This window comes from Leucoraja erinacea, chromosome 27 (genome assembly GCF_028641065.1).
Source record: "Leucoraja erinacea ecotype New England chromosome 27, Leri_hhj_1, whole genome shotgun sequence".
In the NCBI taxonomy this organism is placed as follows: Eukaryota; Metazoa; Chordata; class Chondrichthyes; order Rajiformes; family Rajidae; genus Leucoraja; species Leucoraja erinaceus.
In genome coordinates, this window is record NC_073403.1 from 8,378,823 (window position 1) to 8,400,223 (window position 21,401).

General features: G+C 43.1%; 1 protein-coding gene across 1 annotated transcript in view; it reads right to left on the bottom strand.

Annotated features, from left to right (window-relative positions):
- Positions 1 to 21,401, bottom strand: part of raraa (retinoic acid receptor, alpha a) — a 531,083-nt gene that overhangs the window by 132,143 nt on the left and 377,539 nt on the right. The window lies entirely within an intron of this gene.

Here is a 21,401-nt window from a genome sequence, read left to right on the forward strand (position 1 = left end):
GGCAAAACGTATAACCCACGTTATAGTTACAGTTTTTTACAAAACACTGACGAACCTAAATAGAAAGCAAAAATCCAACAGCGATGGCAACATCAAGACAACATTAATCAGAAAGCAGAATGAACGACTATTATATTTTCCATTATTCACATGAAAGCTTTAAGATTTTAAGAGGACTGAATGAGGTATGAAAAGGATGAAATGAGAGGTAGGGTGATGATCATACATTTAAGGCCTATTACAGCTCCAAGGCATCGCTAGTGATACAGTAGGTGTTGTAATGTATTCGATTTAAGTCTATACTTTGCTAAAGTTGCACGTAACAATGAGACTGCCAGATAACTTGGTTATAACGTAAACATAACAGAACATTGCGAACATCCATCCACTCTCCCTCACATTTTCCCCTGGGATATTTTACATGCACCTATCTCCATTTGCTGAGGATCACACATACAATGCCGTGCACACCTACGTTATTTGTTAACAGGCAACTGAATCACGTTGTCACCAACTACAGAGCAGTCCTGACCTTCCATCTACCTCATTGGGATACAAGCAGAAGCCTCCACGTGGCGCATCCCGGGCAATGTTGACGACGGAAACTGTACCAGTGACTGACTGAAGTAGCCAATTCTGCAACCACCGACCGCCAACCGTCACTGACCGACCGGAAAGACGTGATATGGAAGATGGCAGGACACGAGGAAGAAGAAACGTCCTCATTGGAGGCCCTATGATCGGACTTAACTGGGCTTTATCTTGCACCAAACATTATTCCCTTTATCCTGTACCAGTACATTGTGGATGGCCTGATAGTAATCATGTGTAGTCTTACCGATGGCAGGATAGCATGCAGCAGAAAAGCTTTTCTCTGTACCTCGATATGTGCGACAATAAACTAAACTAAACTCATGGTAAACTTGAATGCACAATCTTCGATTATGAAATAAGTGTAACCATTATACAAAACTTGAGCATGTTGAATAATGCATCTGAATCTTGGGAGAAAATTCCCCAATAGATTGACTTGCAATAATTTCGTAAATTTCGTAAAATAATTATACTAATATTTAATGCACATTCAATTTAGCCACTACATGGCTAGGTGGGATTACACCCAGAATACTACAAGTAAAAGTCAATAGACTTCTGTACCGACTGTCTCGGAAGGAACTGCAGATGCTGGTTTATACTGAAGATAGACGCAATTTCTGGAGTAACTCAGCGGGACAGGCAGCATCTCTGGAGAGAAGGAATGAGTGATGTTTCGGATTGAGACAATTCTGAAGAAATACAGCCTGTCCCACTGAGTTACTCCAGCATTTTGTGTCTATTTTCTGTATCGATTTGTTCGTCTATGAGGTGAAGACTGTTTCAGAAAGAATATCCTGTCTGTACTTTTGGAAAAATAATCTCCACCCTATTTTTCTTGATAATTTGCAACAGACGAACATTTAATAAAGTCAGATTTACAGGACTATTCATTAATGCTCGAATGGAGACATAATCATTAAAAACAACACACAAACACTGCATTGGATATTGGTCCAGGGAGACTCTGGTCACCACATCTAAAATAAAAACAGGCACATAAGTAAGACCAAGCCTGTAATTTTATTGCAGACATTCAGATAATAGCCACAAGATGTTTGTGGGTTTCCTTTTTAAAAGAGCATTGTAATTTAACCATCCTTGGGATATCTGTTCCTCAATTTACTAAGTACAAGTCTGAACTGTTTTGTTTCCTAAATAGAAACCTGAACAACATTTAAAAAAAAAATTATTATAGCATTGTTTATCTTTGACTATTGCAGCCCATTCTATATTCGTGGATGTGTTGTGAACTTTCTTGAGATGCTTTTGCTATTTTACTAAATATAAATACGTTGATGTTATTGTGTGGTGTGAGCTGACTCGGAGACAGAGAGCAGGATTGAACTCCTGACTGCACCATATCCAATTGCATCATATCTGCCTCAGAGGGCGGAGGAGGCAGGTTCTCTGGATGCTTTCAAGAGAGAGCTAGATAGGGGCTCTTAAAGATAGTGGAGTCTGGGGATATGGGGAGAAGGCAGGAATGGTGTACTGATTGGGGATGATCAGCCATAATCACATTGAATGGTGGTGCTGGCTCGAAGGGCTGAATGGCCTACTCCTGCACCTATTGTCTATTGGATGTATTTTCATCACAGGCCTCGTCCCCCCAATTTTTATATCTCCCAGGAAATGACATTCGTGGAGTCACGGGAAGCGTTTAGAATAGTCTGGTTATGCTGCTCCACCCAACATGCGCTTAAGGCAAAAGTACAAAGTGTTGGAGGAATTCAGTGGGTCAGGCAGCATCTGTGGAGATAATAAACAACGAAACCCAAAACGTTGTCTGTTCATTGCCTCTCAGTTTCTTCCAGCACTTTAGTTTAGTTTAGTTGGGAGACAGAGCACGGAAACAGGCCCTTCGACCCACCGACTCCACACCGAACAGCAATCACCCCGTACACCCGCACTATCCTACACACTAGGGACAATTTACAATTTTTATCAAAGCCAATTAACCTACAAACCTGTTCGTCTTTGGTGCGTGGGAGGAAACCAGAGCACCCTGGAAAACCCACATGGTCACGGGGAGAACATACAAATTCCGTACCGACAGCACCCGGAGTCAGGATCGAACCCGGGACTCTGGCGCTGTGAGGCAGCAGCTCTACCAGTGAACCACCGTGCCATCCCTGTGTGTTTTGCTCAAGATCCCAGTATGTCTAGTTTGCTGTGTTTCCACTTTGACTGTGGGTCAGTCTCTAAAGGACAGCTGTTCTCTTCTCTCACAAATCTATTCATTTGCATAATCGATGGGGTTTTATGGTTCAATCAAATTTGTTGGCTGTTGAGTTGATTTTGTGTTACAAATGTGGCCAGTGGTCCTATTCAAAGTCAATTAAAAACTGGTGAGTTTATACAAAACAATACACACACGGATTTAAGTCAGCCACTTTGAAATAGCCTTCCTCACAATTAGTAATGAAAGAAATGGTGCCTTGAGTGAGATTTGGCATGTTTAACTGCCATTGAATCGGATTTCGTCCTCTCAATATTCCTACATAATCCTTCTGCTCTTGATGTGGGACACATACACATCCGTCTTCATTTTAAAGTTATCCCCCAATCAAAATGAGGTGTGATCATATAATAGCTGTAAACTACAGTCAGAGTCATAGAGTCATCACACAGGGGGGAAACAGGGCCTTCTGCTTAACTTTCCCAAACCGGCCAACATGTCCCATCCACACTAGTCCAACTTGCCTGCGTTTGGCTCACATCACTCTAAACCTATCAGTTATGTAACAAGACCAGGACAATGGGGCTGCAATAAGTCTTTGGAACTCAGTCAAGACAGTGAGAAATAATCCAGTAAATTTCAAGGGCATCCTAACAGAGACAGAAAGAAAACCAGACACCAGCTATGCTAGAACACAAAGCGAGTCTGGTTTGATGTGTAGCAGTACTGCCAAAAGAACGTTTCCACCCCTTACATGGTCTCATATATAGCTAATGGAAACTTGTGTTGCATTTCTGACAGTCTGCAGTTGGAAGTAGCCTTGTCCTCATTAGAAGCTTGGGAGCAGAAGAATTTACGATTCCCTTGGATGCCACTTGGCACATCTCAAATCGATGGTGCCTCACTCAGTTGCCACCAGCAAAAATACCACCGTCAGAAAGAAACAGTGGCAAAAGCTGCTATTTGCACTTTATTTTTTTGGTTAAGGGTAGTTTGTGCTCCTACGCCATCAGTCCATATAGATTAGTAACGTGATATTTATACTGTTTTATCTGCACAACATTTCCGTGTTTGAAAGTTGAAGTGAGGATCGGTGTTGCAGCGACTTGCTGCAACTTCAGTCTTGGCAAAAATCGTCTGAATCAGACCTGCAATGCAGTCACGCCAATGGTCAGGTGTCCAACACAACAACAGAGTAAACAAAGTTATGGCCGAAATAATATTCTCAGTATTAATGTGAGCATTGTACGAGAGAACAATGTAAGAAACTAATCATTGATTTACAGAGCTAAGGGCACAAACCTCCCACTGATATCAGAGGGATTGTCATGTTCACTGCTGAGAAGAGCGATCGGCATGTTTTCTGTTAAAAGGTGCTCGTCAGGAAGAAGCTGTGACTTTAAATTACCATTTGAACAGGATCCGCGGGGTTCCGAATGTATTTGCAAGTTAGGGGGAAAAGAAAATCTCCCACCGCTTGCCACAGTTTCATCAGAAATAGCTGGCCTTGTGAATGGGGGGCCTGCGATGGGTTGCCGCCCATTGGCTACTTTGCATACAACAATAGCAAACATCCAGAAGAAAAGGACTCTTTGAAGACCTTACCACGGAATTTGCGGACACTCAAAATTATTAGTGACATTGAAGGAGAATTATATTGGACTCAAGGCTGACAACATTTTATCCTTAGCTTTAAATGGAGGCTTTTAAAAAAAAACAAATTCGACAAACTATTCTCCAGCTGAAGGTGAATGGAGGAGTGGTTTAGATAAAGAAAACCCTAAGTCAGCCAGAACAAGTATGCTGAAAACAACATGTTATTTAGATTCAATTAAATTGGATTAAAAGATCAGTTACCTCCCAAATTCAACATTCACGGTAGAAATTATAGGTTGGACACATTCCTGGCGGGAACAATGGTCGATCTCATGTTGTCTGGAAATAGCAGTATTCACTCGACTTTCTGCATCTTGCATAGATAGCAATTACGTGTATGAGTGAAAGATGACCATTGAGAATCGGTGGGGCGGGAGGTAGATAAGATACTCAGGATACTTTGTGTGTGGTGGCGCTGATTAATTCTTTCAAGATTAATTTGGAAACAGCATTCGCAGCAGCCAGGACAATTCCCCGACACTCCCATCCACGCTGTTTTAAGGCCAAACCACGCAACATTCTCCAGTGCCATGGCTTCTTGGACTTTGTTTGGGGAAAAAAACAGATTTTAAACTAGATGCATTTCTAGACAGCAATAAGACTAGAAGCCAAACATAACAGACTGAACACACTGTGTAGGAAGGAACTGCAGATGCTGGTTTACACTGAAGATACACACAAAATGCTGAAGTTACTCCAGCATTTTGTGTCTATCGTCGGACTGACCACACTGGACAGAACTCACTTCCTTTGCTCTTTCTTCCAAGCGTTGGAAGAGAACCACCAGTTAACGCAGCAGTAGGCATGATGTCCGTGATGGACAGGAATTCAACTATCAGTGATACACATTTGCGACAGGCCAGTAAGCAACTTATTGACATCTCAATTGCTGCAAACAATACATTCTTCATTTTAAAAAAAAGAGACAAAGTGCTGGAGTAACTCGTCGAGTCAGGCAGCATCCTTGGAGAACGTGGATAGGGTCGGGACCCTTCTTCAGATCTCGTGTCTCTTTTTTGTAAACCAGTATCTGCAGTTCCTTGTTCTACGTTAATACATTCCTGATGTACTGGAAGACTCCCACCGTGACAGCAATGCTGCCTGCCCTGCCTTTCAGCATAAGCTCAACTAGATGATACAAGAATAAGTAACATTCAGGACCATTAACAATCGATATATATATCAAATTTTAAGTGCTACAACCATTTTCAAAGCAGTTGCACTATTTAACATACGTATATGGAAAATTAAAGAGTGATAAGTTCATAGGGCCAAATGATACACCAAGCATTTAAAGTTCCTCAATGTATTCACAAATCAGCTGCAAATAATGTCTGCATCGGAGACACAGAAAAGAACAAGGTAATTAAAAGGTCTGAAGAAGGGTCTCGCCCCGAAACGTCACACATTTCTTCCCTCCACAGATGCTGTCTGTCCCGCTGAGTTACTCCAGCATTTTGTATCCACCGATTTAAACCAGCATCTGCAGTTCTTTCCCACACAAGGAAATTAAAAGGTTTAGTACAGAAGACTGTGCTAAAAGTTTTGAAATAAATCACCACATTACGTAGAAGTTAGATATTTAAGGTATTTCATCAGAATTTTCCATTAATTTGTGAAGATGTTTACGTTGTTAAAATCAATCAATTAATTTATGAATGAATGAAAAGGAAAAAATGATTCATGATAAAGTATATGGATGCCGACATCAGCCGTCTTGGTTAAAGTCTGAGCTTGCCATTCCCTGCGTTGTGAAGGTCGAATTACACGGGTGGTGGTGTCAATAAATGATGCTTCAGAGTGTTCGAGATCACCAATGGGGCTATTTCTCTGCTCATCAGCAAGACTGAGGAAAGCCTCAATGTTGTTTGTTATCAAAACCCACAGGAAAATGAGCGATCCTTCAGGGCACCATTACAGGCATAATGTGATCAGCAGAATTAGCCTACCGCTGCAGCTTTGCTCAGTTTCCCAGACAACAGTGGGTTCAGTATCAAGCTCAATAGGGTCACTGCAGTATTTGGCAATGAGGTTGACCTAAGATTGCAGCACAGGCTTCCCCATCTATCGGGAAAAGCACAGCCAAGATGGTTTACACGCTGAGAGACCAACTCCATTTTTGTTAAATATAAAGAGAATCATTTGGAGCTAATTGCAAAGTCTTACATAGACACTGATTACAACACTCACCTCTTCATTAAACACAAACTAAAAACAAGAATTAAAAAAAATAAATGTAATTGACCAAATACTTTTGAGCAGGGAATCTCACTTATCCAAACCCTTCTTTACCCCCTTCTCATTACTCATAAAGGCCCAACGCAAGGGACAGTGCAGTGACAACAATGAATAGTGGCCATTAATCATACAAAGAAAGACAAAAATAAAGCAAAACCAGTTTACCATTGATCATGGGGATGGGCAAAGGCACACAGACGATGACTTTTATCTTCAAACACATCCCAGATTTTTCATAAAATATAAAAGAGGGGAAAAGAAAAGAATTTGAAGGGGAAAAGAGTGAAATTCTTTGTTGGCTCAATGTTTTTTAAATCTTTCTTTTTAACTTGAAATGTCCTGAATAATATTTAACTGGATTCTCTGTTCCGCTGCTTTCTCATCAATCTACCTATCACCTCTTCCTTTTATGTATTTCATACTATTGTAATGCACTATTCAATCAGCACCCCAATCAAATATTTAGGCTTTTGTGCTTCTCACTATCTGTGGCCTTTGGTTCAAAGGGTGTCATTAATCCAACTCATCGTCAACTATGCGAAGGAGTTTCGGAAGAAATATTCAACGTATCCAGATCCCACCAGTAACAAAGGGAGAGAAACCAGTGGCCTCCGGTCGCCGTTCCGCTGCAGAGGAGTGATGGAGGCCAACGGGCTAGAGAGATAATGCCACTGGGTTAATCTTGCACTCTGTATAGGAAAGAACTGCAGGTGCTGGTTTAAATCGAAGTTAGCCACAAAATGCTGGAGCAATTCAGCGGGGCAGGCAAGAGAAGAAAAGGGTGACGTTTCGGGTCGAGACCCTTCTTCTGAAGAAGAGATCTCCAGAGATGCTGCTTGTCCTGCTGAGTTACTCCAGCATTTTGTGTCTGTCTTTAATCTTGCACTCTGGTACCAATACATAATCACGGAGGTAAAGCATTTTCTTAGTCGCTTCTTATCGGTGCCTTGGCCAAACTACACGCACTAAATCAAACGCAACTCACAAAATCCAGTCGTCAAACCTCGCTGCAAATATAAAACAAAACAATAATCAATGATCAATTTCCCTCCTGGGATAAGGTTCTATCGTATCAAATCATATTGTAGCTATATCTGCATGTGTGTTTCACACTAAGGGCAGAAATGATTTATGAAAATTTCACTTATGGGTTTAATGGAAAGAAGAAACAAAGAACTGTACTGTTTTTCTTAAGCATTTCACAGGACTTTTTGAACTACCATTATCATTCTGATGTACGCAGCCAATTTGTGTACAACAAGTCCAACAAAAGAAAGGTAATATAATCCTGTGTCTTAGGTGTCGGTTGAAGAATAAAGGTTTATCTAGGAATTCATAAAAATAAAAACCCACTTCTCCTTTACTGCTGAGTGTTATCTTTAATGACTATCTTGGAGGCAGGCAGGGCCTTGGTTTAATGTAGAAATAAGGAACAGCAGATGCTGGTTTACAAAAAAAAAAGACACAAAGTGCTGGAGTAACTCAGAGGGTCAGGTGGCATGTCTGGAGAAAGACGCTAAATGCTAGAGTAACTCAGCGGGTTAGGCAGCATCTCTGGAGAAAAGGAACAGGTGATGTTTCGGGCTGGAACCCTTTTCAGACTGAAAGTTAGGGAAAGCCAAAATTAAACAGGACCAGGAACAGATCTAAGGAGAACATGGATAGGTGACGTTTTGGGTCAGGACCCCCCCTTCACTCATTCAAAAGGTCGCACCTCCGACAGAACAGCCCTTTCCTTAATACTGCACTTAGGTAAATGCCAGACTGGAATCTTCACTCAAATCGGTGAAATGATACTTAAACCAATGAATGATTTTGGGGCAAGAGTGTTAACACCTAACACAAAGGTGGTAAGTCATAGTGTAAATATTCTTGATCTTAAGGGATGGCACCGTGGCGCAGCGGTAGAGTTGCTGCCTTACAGCGCCAGAGACCTGGGTTCGATCCAGACTACGGGTGCTGTCCATACGGAGTTTTTTGTGTTCTCCCATGACCGCCTGGGTTTTCCCCCCACACTCCAAAGACGTACAGGTTTGTAGGTTACTTGGCTTCGGTAAAAATTGGGAATTGTCCCTGGCGTGATCGCTGGCTGCCGCGGGCTTGGTGGGCCGAAGGGCCACATTCTAAACTAAAACAAAACTATCTGTACTGAAAATGGATGAGCCCACAATATAACCAGCAGGATGACTCCCGCAAGTGGATTTAAACTGAAGTATCAGTTAATATTTGCGCCTTCACACCATTTTAATTTTAAGTGCGTGAGACCCAGTAGCATAGTAGAGGATGTGTCCTATTGAATCTGTACCACTTAGAGTAATCCAGCTAAACCAGTTGCCCTGTACAGGCATTGATCCAAATCCGTTTTGAGTCTGCTTCCACCCACATGTTCGGCAGATCATAATATTAACGCAAGAAAACTTTACCTTCAAGTTGCATCTAATTCTTTTGCCAATCTCTGGTTAATAATTTTCTCAGCCATCGGAAGCAGTGTCTCTGGTTTACTCTTCATTAATTAAGACATTAAACATGTCAAACACGGGAGAAGTGCAACATTAATACAATGCGCAAGGTGCTACTGTGTATACAGTGCGACTTTGTAAAGCAAGTTCCCTATTTCCTGCACCTTAACAGCAGCCGTGGCAACATATGGGAGGTTCTTTTCAGCCGCTCACAACAGAATAGTTGGTGCAATTTTTATCAAATCGCTTTCTATTAATATAAACCCATCAGTTGCCAGGCTGTTCCCTTTTTCGTAAATCGCGTAGATAGATAGGGTTCACACGCCCAGGGTAAGTGCAGAAATAATTGAATAAGTTTTAAATAATCTCAATCATTCTTAATTATTTCACGACCTCTCCATCCAGTCCACTAACTTGCTGTCAGCTGTATAACATCCATTTAACAGCCTCAGTGGTAGCTTTCATTTACCAGAAATCCTCTGTGGTGTGACTGAAAATGGAATTATAATGTTGAGGCAAAGGGATATCTATCTGAGCATAGTAGCACTCTCCAGTTTAAGCACATGAATATAAACAGGATCCTGAATCTGGTTGGATCTTCAATGCACCGCCATGAATCACCAATGCAGCTGTTGCACTTATTTTGAAGGAAATTTTAAGCATTCAGGGTGACACAGTGACACAGGGGTAGAGTTGCTGCCTTACAGCGCCAGAGACCAAGGTTCGATCCTGACTACGGGTGTTATCTGTACGGAGTCTGTATGTCCTCCCAATGGCCGCGTAGGTTTCCTCCAGGTGCTCCGGTTTCCTCCCACACCCCAAGGACATTCAGGTTTGCAGCTTAATTGGTTTCTGCATGTTGTAAATTGTCCCCGGTGTGTAGGCTAGTGAATGTGGGGGTCGCTGGTCGGCGCGGATCTGGTGGGCCGAAGGGCCTGTTTCCGCGCTGTGTCTCTAAAGTAAAGTCTAAAGTCAGAGGTGGACAGGGTTCTGCAGCCTGGGAGTGGAAGGGCCAGTCTCAGACAAAATTATGCGAGGCACTACTGGACAATTACAGCATCACCAGCTCGACACAGGAATTGCAGCTGTACCATGAACTATTTTGTGCACCCGTATTTCTTTTCCTCCTGACTCATACTCAGGCACGGGTCAGTAACAGGCTTTAGTGTCTCACCTATGCGGTCAGGGCAAATGACCCCAGTGGCCCAGACTAGAGCTACAATTGATCGTTACCCATTACAAGGCATGACCAAATGAGGACATTTGGTCAATTCCCCGTTGGTCAAATAACGCACAGCACTTAATATCCTTTTAGAGGAAGAATTAGTAAATTGCACTGGAAAGTAACATGTATCTGTATTCATAAAACAGAACTCTTGTAGCTTCTCAAATTTTTAATTTTAAGTAAGGTTTTTAAAAATGCAGGCAAATTCAGTGATGGCTAACAGTTTCTGAAATGACACTATTTTCCTTGTTTTCCATTACACGCAAACCTCACTGTATTGGGCATATTTAATTTAAGTTATTTTATTTTTAGCGGTTCAGCGCTGGAACAGGCCCTTCGACCCACCGAGCCCGCGCCGACCAGCGATCCCCACACATTAACACTATCCTACACACACTAGGGACAATTTATACATACACCAAGCCAATTAACCTACATACCTGTACGTTTTTGGAGTGTGGGAGGAAACGAAGATCTCGTAGAAAACCCGCGCGGTCACGGGGAGAACGTACAAACTCCGTGCTGACAGCGCCCGTAGTAGGGGATCGAACCCGGGTCTCCGGCGCTGCAAGCGCTGTAAGGCAACGACTCTACCTCTGCGCCACCGTGGCCTCCCTGACAATATGACCATACATACAATCATCTTGATTACTCTGCAGCTGAAATGAAGCACAGTGTCCACGTAAAGTGGAATTCTAGCTCAGTGCTGGATCTCATGGGTTCTGGGCCGGTCCAACTCACGATTTGAACATGTCATTTAGTCTGACACTTCAGCGCAGCATTGAGGAAAGCAACTGTCAGCGGTCCTGTCTTTTGGATGTTAAACTGAGGCCTGTATGCTCTCCTATGTTATTGCAAAGCAAGCCACAATACACTTCTGAAAAAAGAGCTCGGAATCTGCCACTGTCCTGGCCAATATTTCTCCATCAACCAACATCACTGAAGTAAATTACCTGCCTGTTTACCTTGCTGCACGTGGAAGTTTATTGTGTGTGTTTGCTGCCTCTTTTCACAAATGAATTGTTTTGCTACACCTTTGGGATGGTGAGAGGACTTGTTAAAATGTAAGATATTTTTCTTCACCCAAGGATGAACAAGAAAAGTACATTACTTTTTTTTTTACACAGTGTTTGCTCCAATTGTATATAATTTAGTATTTGACCTATTCTCACTGCCCTGCAATTTTCCAAACACCTTTAGATTATCTGCCAGTTGCAATACACATATACACAGCAAATTGGGTTGACTATTATTGAGTGTTTGACCTCTGTCTTATTCACTTATCTCGCAACACTGAGAGGTTTGTTTCAGCTACTGCAGTAACGATAATGTTCCAAGCCATCAAGAATTCCAAGGACGAGCACTAAAACTGAATGAGAAACCTAGATTCCGTTTTATTTAATGATACGATGACACTAGAGAGGCAGCGAATGATGGAATTCACAATCAACTATCTCTGCTCTCACTATTGGGGTCAAAAGGAGCCACGCAGTTGATGCTTCCTCTGATGGCAAATCAGAAATTCTGAGCCCATGCACATTGTTAACATGGAATGATATTTCTCGCACATAACCCACGTACGCACGCACTCACGCGCAAACACATCCGTAAAAGAGCGCTCAGCAGACCCACCGTATCAATGCAATTCATGACAAACAAGGGCCCCATGGCCTGTAAATCACCTTTTGAAACTTTGGCAGAAGAGAGAAGTTAAAACCAAGGAGCAAGAAAAAAAGATTCACGGGACAGAATAAATCAGTTTTGAAACAGGGCCGCTGCATAGTGGTAGAGCTGTGTTCCACAGCGCCAGAGATCCGATTTCGACCCCTGTGCTCGGGTGCTATCTGTGTGGAGTTTGCATGTCCTTGCTGTGATGGCTCGGGTTTCCTCCCACGTCCGACTGACGTGCGGTTTTGTAGGTTAATTAGCCTCGGTAAATTGCCCCTCGTGTGTCTGGAGTGGATGCAAAACATTGAGCACATGTAAACGGACGATGAATGGTCGGTGGGTGAAGGAAGGAACTGCAGATGCTGGTTTAAGCCGAAGATAGACACAAAATGCTGGAGTATGTCAGCGGGACAGGCAGCATCTCTGGAGAGAAGGAATGGGTGACGTTTCGGATCGAGACCCTACTTCAGACCGATTAATAGTCGGGATGATTGATGGTGGGCCGAATGGCCTGTTTCCATGCTGTAGCTCTAAACTAAACTAAACTTCACGATGTTTGCCTGGTGACAATCTATTTAATGTTAACCTGCACACACACACACACCCCTCCATTTCACCTCAATTATACTGAGAATGTCGGCAAATTAAAAGTAAATGGCTTGCAGTTTCAAACGCATCCGACTTGAGTGTATTTGACGTGTGGGTTAATTCTTCCAGACTTACATAGACAGACCACATGCGAGTGACAAACTATCGGTGCTGCAGGTATAGGCCACCACTTTCCCAGGAGACCCTGCCTCCAGCACACGTTCAGAGTGTACGCATCACATTGAAGCCACACACTCCTTCCCCACTGCAGGTTTGGCTTCTGGAAAAGAGAGCGTTGAGTTGTTTTTAATTATTCACTTTTTCCAATACCTCCCCCTGCCATTGATTCCTTCTCCACTCTTGATGACCGCCCTTAATGGCCTTTCAATCAACTCGAAGACATCACCCTCCCTCCAAGAAGAATAAATGAGCATCGTGGCATGGCGGAAGAATCTTGTGGAACTGAAGATGGATGCAAAACGCTGGAGTAACTCAGCGGGACAGGCAGCATCTCTGGAGAGAAGGAAGGGGTGACCTTTCGGGTCGAGACCTTTCTTCCAGGATATTTTCCGAGACCAAGAATTTCTGAGATCCGCTGCATTGAAAGAGATTTCATGCTGAAAGCTGGGCAGAGCTGGTAAAGGACTAGCTTCCCTTGGTAAGGGGATGGTTATCTACCAGTTTGTTATCTTATGGAAAAGGTATTCCCATACTCCCGCGGAATTCCAGGATTTAGTCCAGTGACAAACAGAGTAGATATCCGAATGAGGTTCCCTCCCATTTTATCCCCCTCTTTTCATTGTACCCCACCTGAATGCACTTTAATTTCCACCTTTCTCCTCCCCACCCCCCTCCATCCCCCTCTCCCTTCCCTTCTCCCTCCACCGATATTCCTTTCTCTGGCTTCACATTTCAAATCTCTTCTATTCTTATTTCACACTTGTTACATTTCCATCTCTGGCCTGGTCTTTGTCCATCTGCCCACCAACCGGCCCCCTGTATACTTCCACTATTTGCTAAGCTTTGTCGCGCCCCCACCTCTCTTCCAACTTTCTCCCCCCCCCCCCCCCCCCCCCCCCTTTCTGAAGAAGGGTCCAGACCCAAAATGTCGCCTAACCATGTCCTCCAGAGATGCTGTCTGACCCACTGAGTTACTCCCAACACTTGTTGTCATTTTTTCCCCCCCACTAAATCAGCATCTGCATTTCCTTGTGCCGAAGGTTTTTGATTTGGCTGGGTACCGGAAGTAATCTTCCGGAAGTGGCGGCGCTGCCCAAGCAGCTGCGACTCGCCTACAGTCCGTCTGTCTTTCCTTTCATTGTTTTATTGTCTTGTTAGATGTATGTTTTAGTCTATTTTTAGTTGTGTATATGTGGGGGGGGGGGGGGGCTTTGTTAAGTGTGCGGAGGGTCCATCTTCCTTCAACGGGGATGCGACCTTTTCCTTGTCGTATTGCCGTCGCCGTCTACGCTGAGGCCTAATATCGTGAAGTTGGCGGGCCTCCAACTGAAATCGACCTTGGGGGCTCCGGTGACAGAGCCCATGGACTCACCATCGCAGAGCTGGCTGACTTTGGAGGCTGCGGTGGCGCTGTGGCTGCGACCCGATTTCGGAGGATCCAGCCGCGGGCCCTGTCGACGGTAACATCGGGAGCTTGCAGGTCCTTCGTTGGTGACCGATTTTCGGGAGCTCCCGTAACAGCAGCTTCGTCCGCCGGACTGGAGAGTAGCGGCTTCGTCCGCCCCGAGTCACGGAGTTTGAATTGGCCCGTTCGCGGAGTTTAAAATCGGCCGCGGGATCTACCATCACCCGGCGGGGGCTTCAACATCGAGAGCCTCGATCGCCTCGACGCAGCGGGGGAACAAGCAAGGAAGCGATAAGACTTTTTGCCTTCCGTCACAGTGAGGAGGTGCCTGGATGGATGTTTGTGTTAAATTGTGTTAATTGTGTGTTTTGTTGCTTTTTTCTGTCATGACTGCAAGGTACACAATTTTGTTCAAACTTAAATTTTGAATGACAATAAAGGAAATTCAATTCAATAATTGCAGGTGTTTCTGTACACCAACAGCCCCTATCCTTCTTGTTGGCTGAGGCTGTGGGTTTGGGAAGTGCTACTGGAGTAATCTAAGTGAGTGATTGTAGCGCATGTTGCAGCTACACAGCCACCATGTACCAGTCAGAGGGAGAGTGTATTTTAAGATGTCAATTTGAATTAAACAGGCTTTGTCCTTGATGCTGTCAAGCTATATAATGCCTTAAAAAAAAATATATTTGATCCAAGAACAGTACGTGGACAGCCTGTTTGGTTGCGGCAGGCTTCATATTTAAACTTATACTGCTCTTGTTTGAGCAATCAGCATTGTCGAGGCTTTGAACGAATACCAACATTAATACACCTCCCTCTTCTACTGTCCCGGGGTACTGCTCTGCTTAAATTAAATATGGTATCTAGAAAACAACACACACTAAAGAAAAAAAATCAGAAAATTGTTTTTGACAATACTTGGCACTAAAAACTAAAAAAACTTTGGGGCTTGCACAATTGCGTACGTTATCCTTAAAAACAAAATATTCATTAGCTTTCTTAAAAAGGGTGGCGTGGCCCGCAAGTCCTTTTTCCCCCATTCAGAATCACTATTTAAAGCTTCGGGGTTTAAAAGCAACGAAAGAATCCAAGTGTAATAAATATTTCATTGGCGCTGGTTGAATTTAGAGACCCCCTGCCAACACAGCCACCTCAATCTGATCCTGGACTGTTGTGGGTCATGCATAAAATAACATATAAATATCCACACAGGGCTGGCCTGACCTCTCCTCTTTCTCCTCAAATTGCTGGCAATATTAAGGTCAGTTAAACCAATCATCGACCCCCTCAGCCGGTCCAACAAATTCTTTGTTTGGGGGAGAGGGGGGTGGGGGGGGGGGGGGGGGGGGAGAGAGAAACGGTCTTTGCATCGACAAGGTTCTTCAGCAAGATTGCTCATTTGCTCCTTTGAAGAATGGGGAATTTCCTATTGTGTGATGAGGCAGTGAAAGCAGACAATCCAGGCTCGCTAATGACTGCCTTCAATAAGCCTGACAAGTCTCATTACATCAATTACTGAATCCATCCTCAGCCCCGCGGCACCGAATGTTTGATTCTATTTCAACATTATCTCAGTTCCAGAGAGGAGAGGATAAAAATAAATGACGAGACTACTGAATCAGAGAATGAAGGAAGGCACCAGGAAGAAGGAAGGGTCACCTGCCACGTTGCATTAGGCATATTGGGCTCATTTCTTATTTACCCCAGCCACTGCAGCCACAGTACAGTCATTCCAAATATTTCATTCAAAAGGCGTTATGGACTTAGAATGGCTGCAGAATACCTTGCGTAGGAAGGAACTGCAGATGCCGGTTTACACCGAAGATAGACCCAAAATGCTGGAATAACTCAGCGGGTCAGGCAGCATCTCAGGAGAAAAGGAATGGGTGATGTTTCGGGTCGAGACCCTTCTTTATTATGGGCAATGTTACTGCGGAAGATGTTAAAAAAAACCCTGTTAAAAAAACAAAACTTAACATTCCATGTCTTTTACTTTAACTTGGATATAATTCTCTTGGTGTCTACAGAATGCTGTGGCATTTCTTAATGTCAGTTGTTTTACAGCCATCCCTTCATTACTCAATCCTTCTGTCGGTAGGTAGGCAGGCAGGTTGTCAAGCCTGAGCAATCTCTGCCACCCCTCTATGCTCACTGCCACTCCTCCATGCCCCCTGCCACTCCTCCTTGCCCCCTGCCACTCCTCCTTGCCCACTGCCATCCCTTGCCCACTGCCACTCCTCCATGCCCCCTGCACCTTCAAATTGCTGATCAGCAGCCATGAAGCTGGGAAGAGTATTGAACACTGACCACTGGGAATGCGAGCCCATCTTCCGTATCATTGCGGAACGAGTGACACAATATTACCAAGCTCAGATCTGATAACTCCCCAAATGCAAATAATCTGCCAATATTTACAGTCAATTGTCACTTGGGACAGCTCTGTGGCACAGCTTGTAAAGACGTTACCTCACAGCTCCCACGACACAGGTTCAGCCCCGACATCTGCGTGGAGATTGCACGTTCCCACACGATTTTTCCTCCCACGTCCCAAAAATGCGGGATGATGGATTACTTTGTCCACTCTAAACTGCCCCTAGTGTACAGGTGAGTGATATAATTTCAAGGGTGCTGATGGATATGTGGGGAGAATAAAATGTAATTAGTGAAGGAGAAGAGTGAAGGGGTAAGCAATGCTCAGCACAGGCTCGATGGGATGAAGGGACTATTTCCAAACTATATGCATTTACAACTCAATGACCAAATCAACAGAGAATGAACTTTTATCCGGCCAAGAACCAACATTTCAGGAAGGAGAAAAATAGGGGAAAAAATTACCCCTGAAAAAAGAGGGGGAAAAAAACCAAAAAAAAAAAAGCTTTTTAATTATACTTTCAGTGGAATCAATTTAGCGAAATAAAAAACATAAACTAAAATAATTCTCAGCAATTATTGAATGCTTCCTTGACCTTGACCACTCCCCTCATAACACATTCATCAGCTAACAAGGTGCGGCTTGTAGGCAATATTCACTCAGGCATGGACAATTACACAACAGTTTTAATTAGCAATTTGGTTGTTGAGTCACGGAGTCATACAGCACAAAAACAGGCCCTTGGGCCCAACTAGTCCATGCCGACCAAGATGCCCCATCTCAGCTAGTCTCACCCCTCCATGCCCACTGCCACCCCTTGCCCACTGCCACCCATAAGCTTGGCCCATATCCTTATAAACCTTTCCTATCCTCATACCTGTCCAAATGTCTGTTTAAGAAAGAACTGCATGCAGATGCTGGAAACATCGAAGGCAGACAAAAACACTGGAGAAGCTCAGCAGGTGAGGCAGCATCTATGGAGCAGAGGAATAGGTGACGTTTCGGGTCGAAGAAATGTATTTTTAATGTTGTTGTCGTATAATTCAGTTGCTGTCATGCTTTGTGCAAGTGCACAACACACTGATATGATGGGGTGGGGGGGGGATTGGTCATAGACAAGTTAATCTATTCACAGAGATGTACAGAAACTAACACTGTATACATGTTTTATAGCATAGTCTGTTAAAATAATTATTTATACCAGTCTATCTCTATATCAATGATCAGACACATTGGAAAGTTATTCCTTGTGCAGTTGTTGGCCTGTTTATTTTCCACTCTCTAATTCTCACTGTATTTCTCTATTTTTTTTTAAACAATTTTTTTAACGTCTGACTGAAATATTTCCTGTCCAATTTTCCATGGGAACTTTTATTTTCGTACTTGAGCTTCATAGCGAAGTCTCACTCTCAAGATTGCCCCATTACCATTGTGGCACTTCCTCACGACCACACTAACTTGGCAACATAGAGTATGTGCCAAAGTGTCTGGATTGGGAATTTGGGCCGAAAACCGATGTCAGTTCAGAGTGTTACCAGCTGTTAGCATGCCGCTGTTATTATACAATGACTTCATAAAAGTATATATGTATATGTGCAAAAACCCAGTGAAATGTCAAGATTCCCAAAAAAACATGTAGCTCAACAAATATTCAGTCTGTCAACTTGTGGCTAATGTGACTATGTTTATGCTTTTTGTGGGAAAGTGTAAACTTCGATCGAGCAATTTTGATCTGGAGATGCCAAGATTACAAATCCAGAAGTATGAAGATTCTGAAGAAGGATCCCGACCGGAAATGTCACCCATCCCTTTTTTCCCAGAGATGCTGCCTGACCCACAGAGATACTCCAGCACATTGTGTCGAACTTTGGTATAAACCAGCATCTGCAGTTCTTTGTTTCTACAGTATGTAGTGGGATGCTATCCACAAAACATACAGAATAGGCTGCCACAGCGGCAGAGAGGTATGGCTTTCTAGAGATTCCCCAATTGTGATTGCATTTGGACAAACTGAACTAAACGTTGACACAAAATGCTGGAGTAACTCAGCCTGAAGAAGGGTCTCGGTCCAAAACGCACCCATTCCTTCTCCCAGACTTCAGTTATAGTTGTAATATCAGAAAATTCTGATTTTATGAACAGCAAGTTCCAACTAATGGTAATGTCCAAATAACCTGTGGAGATGTGGATGGAGATATAAAGATTGGGTGGGGCTTCACCGTTCTCCTGCAAATAATGTCCAAGGAATTTTTACATCCATTCAGTGGCACATGTATGATATGATGAATGTCTCGGTGTATAACCCTCTAACACTACTCCGCCTGTGTATCATAGTAGATTTTTGCCCTCATGTCTTTAGAATGGGACTTGACCCACAGTTATCCGAGTCAGATACATGAGGGCTATCATCTGGTGCCAGGCTCCGACACAAAGAACGGGGAAGTATATCTGGGATTAGATCATATGGCACTGGACAGGAACCTCAGAAGTAAATACATCTTCAAAGGTTGAGTGGAAGAATGGGGCAGCACGGAGGCACAGCGTAGAGTTGCTGCCTCACAGCGCCAGAGACCCGGGTTCGATTCTGACTATGGGTGCTGCCTGTATGGAGTTTGTACGTTCGCCCCGTGACCTGCGTGGGTTTTCTCCAGGATCTCAGGCTTCCTCCCACACTCCAAAGACGCACAGGTTTGCAGAGTAATTGGCTTGATAAAATGATAAATTGTCCCGAGTGTGTGTAGGATAGTGTTAGTGTGCAGGGAAAGCTGGTTGGCATGGGCCCAGTGGGCCGAAGGGCCTGTTTCCGCACTGTATCTCTAAACCAAACTAAAGGGTGAATTCCTTGATTAAATAATCCTGAAACAATATTTACTCCTGGAGGTCTGCCACTGCAGTTCATAAGGACTGAAGGGCAAAGTCACATCGTTATTTAATAATTCAGATCCTCTGAGAATTCTGGCTTTTTAAAAAAAATGACAGCTTCTGTATTAATCTAAGTAGATTGGAGAAAATATGATCTTCTGACACAGAGAAAAAAATCACTAGCTCAGGAATTTTAATAGGACTGTTTAATTTTTAGAGATCCCCCCAGGCAAATGATTTGTTGAGCCTTTATGTTATAAACTAATGAGTGGATTTATCAACATGTTAAACTATGCCCCAGATTAGCTAACAGGGCATCTCACTGAAATGTTAACTGTTTAGGATGGACCATTGGCAACAGGGTCTGGAAAAAAAAAAACTATCACAATCCCCATAAACAAATAGTTCTTGACATTCTTGACTTGCTTTCCAGTTGTAGTGTTTGATTCTGCAAATCCCCTGGATTAACAGAAAAGACAAATGTAATCCAGTAACAAAGGCACCAATGTGGTTCTCCAGCAGCTGTACTGTGTGAAGGATGTATGTTGTCAGTGTCCCCTTTGCTTATTGTTATTTTAAACTAATAATTAAATATCTGGATTCTTACTTCAGTTCAGTTTAGTTTTGAGATACAGCACGGAAACAGGCCCTTCAGATCAGATTCAGATTCAGATTCAGATTCAATTTTAATTGTCATTGTCAGTGTACAGTACAGAGACAACGAAATGCATTTAGCATCTCCCTTGAAGAGCGACATAGGAAACGATTTGAATTTTAAAAATAAATAAATAAATAAATAAAAATAAAAAAAATCTCCGCACCGACCGGAGATTCCTGCACTGTTAAAATAAAATCCAATGGGTAGTAATCAGAATGGAAATGGAAGCAGAATTAGGCCATTCGGCCCATCAAGTCTACTCCGCCATTCAATCATGGCTGATCTATCTTTCCCTCTCAACCCCATTACCCCTGACAACTGCACTAATCAAAAATGTGGCAATCTCCACATTTATATCCATTGACTTGGCCTCCACAGCAGTCTGTGGCAATTAATTCCACAGATTCACCACCCTCTGACTACAGAAATTCCTCCTTGTCTCCTTTCTAAAAGTACAACTTTTTATTCTGAGACTATGGCCTCTGGTCCGAGACTCTCCCACTACTGGAAACAACCTCTCCACATCCTGGCCTTTCACTATTTGGTAAGTTTCAATGAGGTCCACCCTCATCCTAAACTCCAGAGAATGCAGGCCCAGTGCCATCAAACTCCCATCGCACGTTAATCCAATCATTCCTGGGATCATTCTCGTAAACCTCCTCTGGGCCCTCTTGAATGCCAGCACAAACACCTACACAGTATATTGATGGCCGTTCGTAAGCTCATAAGGAATGGGAGTAGAATTAGCCCATTCGGCCCATCAAATCAACTTTGCCATTCAATCATGGCGGATCTACCTCTCCCTCCTAACCCCATTCTCCTCCGGCACCCGTACTAATCAAAAATCTATCTAACTCTGCCTTAAAAATATCCACTAACTTGGCTTCCACAGCCTTCTGAGGCAAAGAATTCCACAAATTCACCACCCTTGTCTGTATAGTTGTCTGTGTAGACAATCTGTATAACAGCAATTACTGCATTTTAAAAAAACATCCATTTTACAAAGCATTTTGTGATAGACGAACATAAACACAGGGGTTGTTCTCAACAGGGACCTTCTGTCACTGAAGAGTTTATAAACATTTATATCACTTAAAATTCTGAGCCCCTCAGAAAAATGCTTTAGCACCAGCTAATCGTTGGTTAAAAAAAACTATATATTGAGCATGTGTACACTAGAATTCACCAGTGATTTATGTTTCAAAATTATACGAACAAACTTGTTTTACAACAAAAGGATCACAAAAGAAATCTCATAAAGTTTTAATCACAAATGATTTGAACTCCAAGATTCCTTATTCCTTACCTAGCTCCT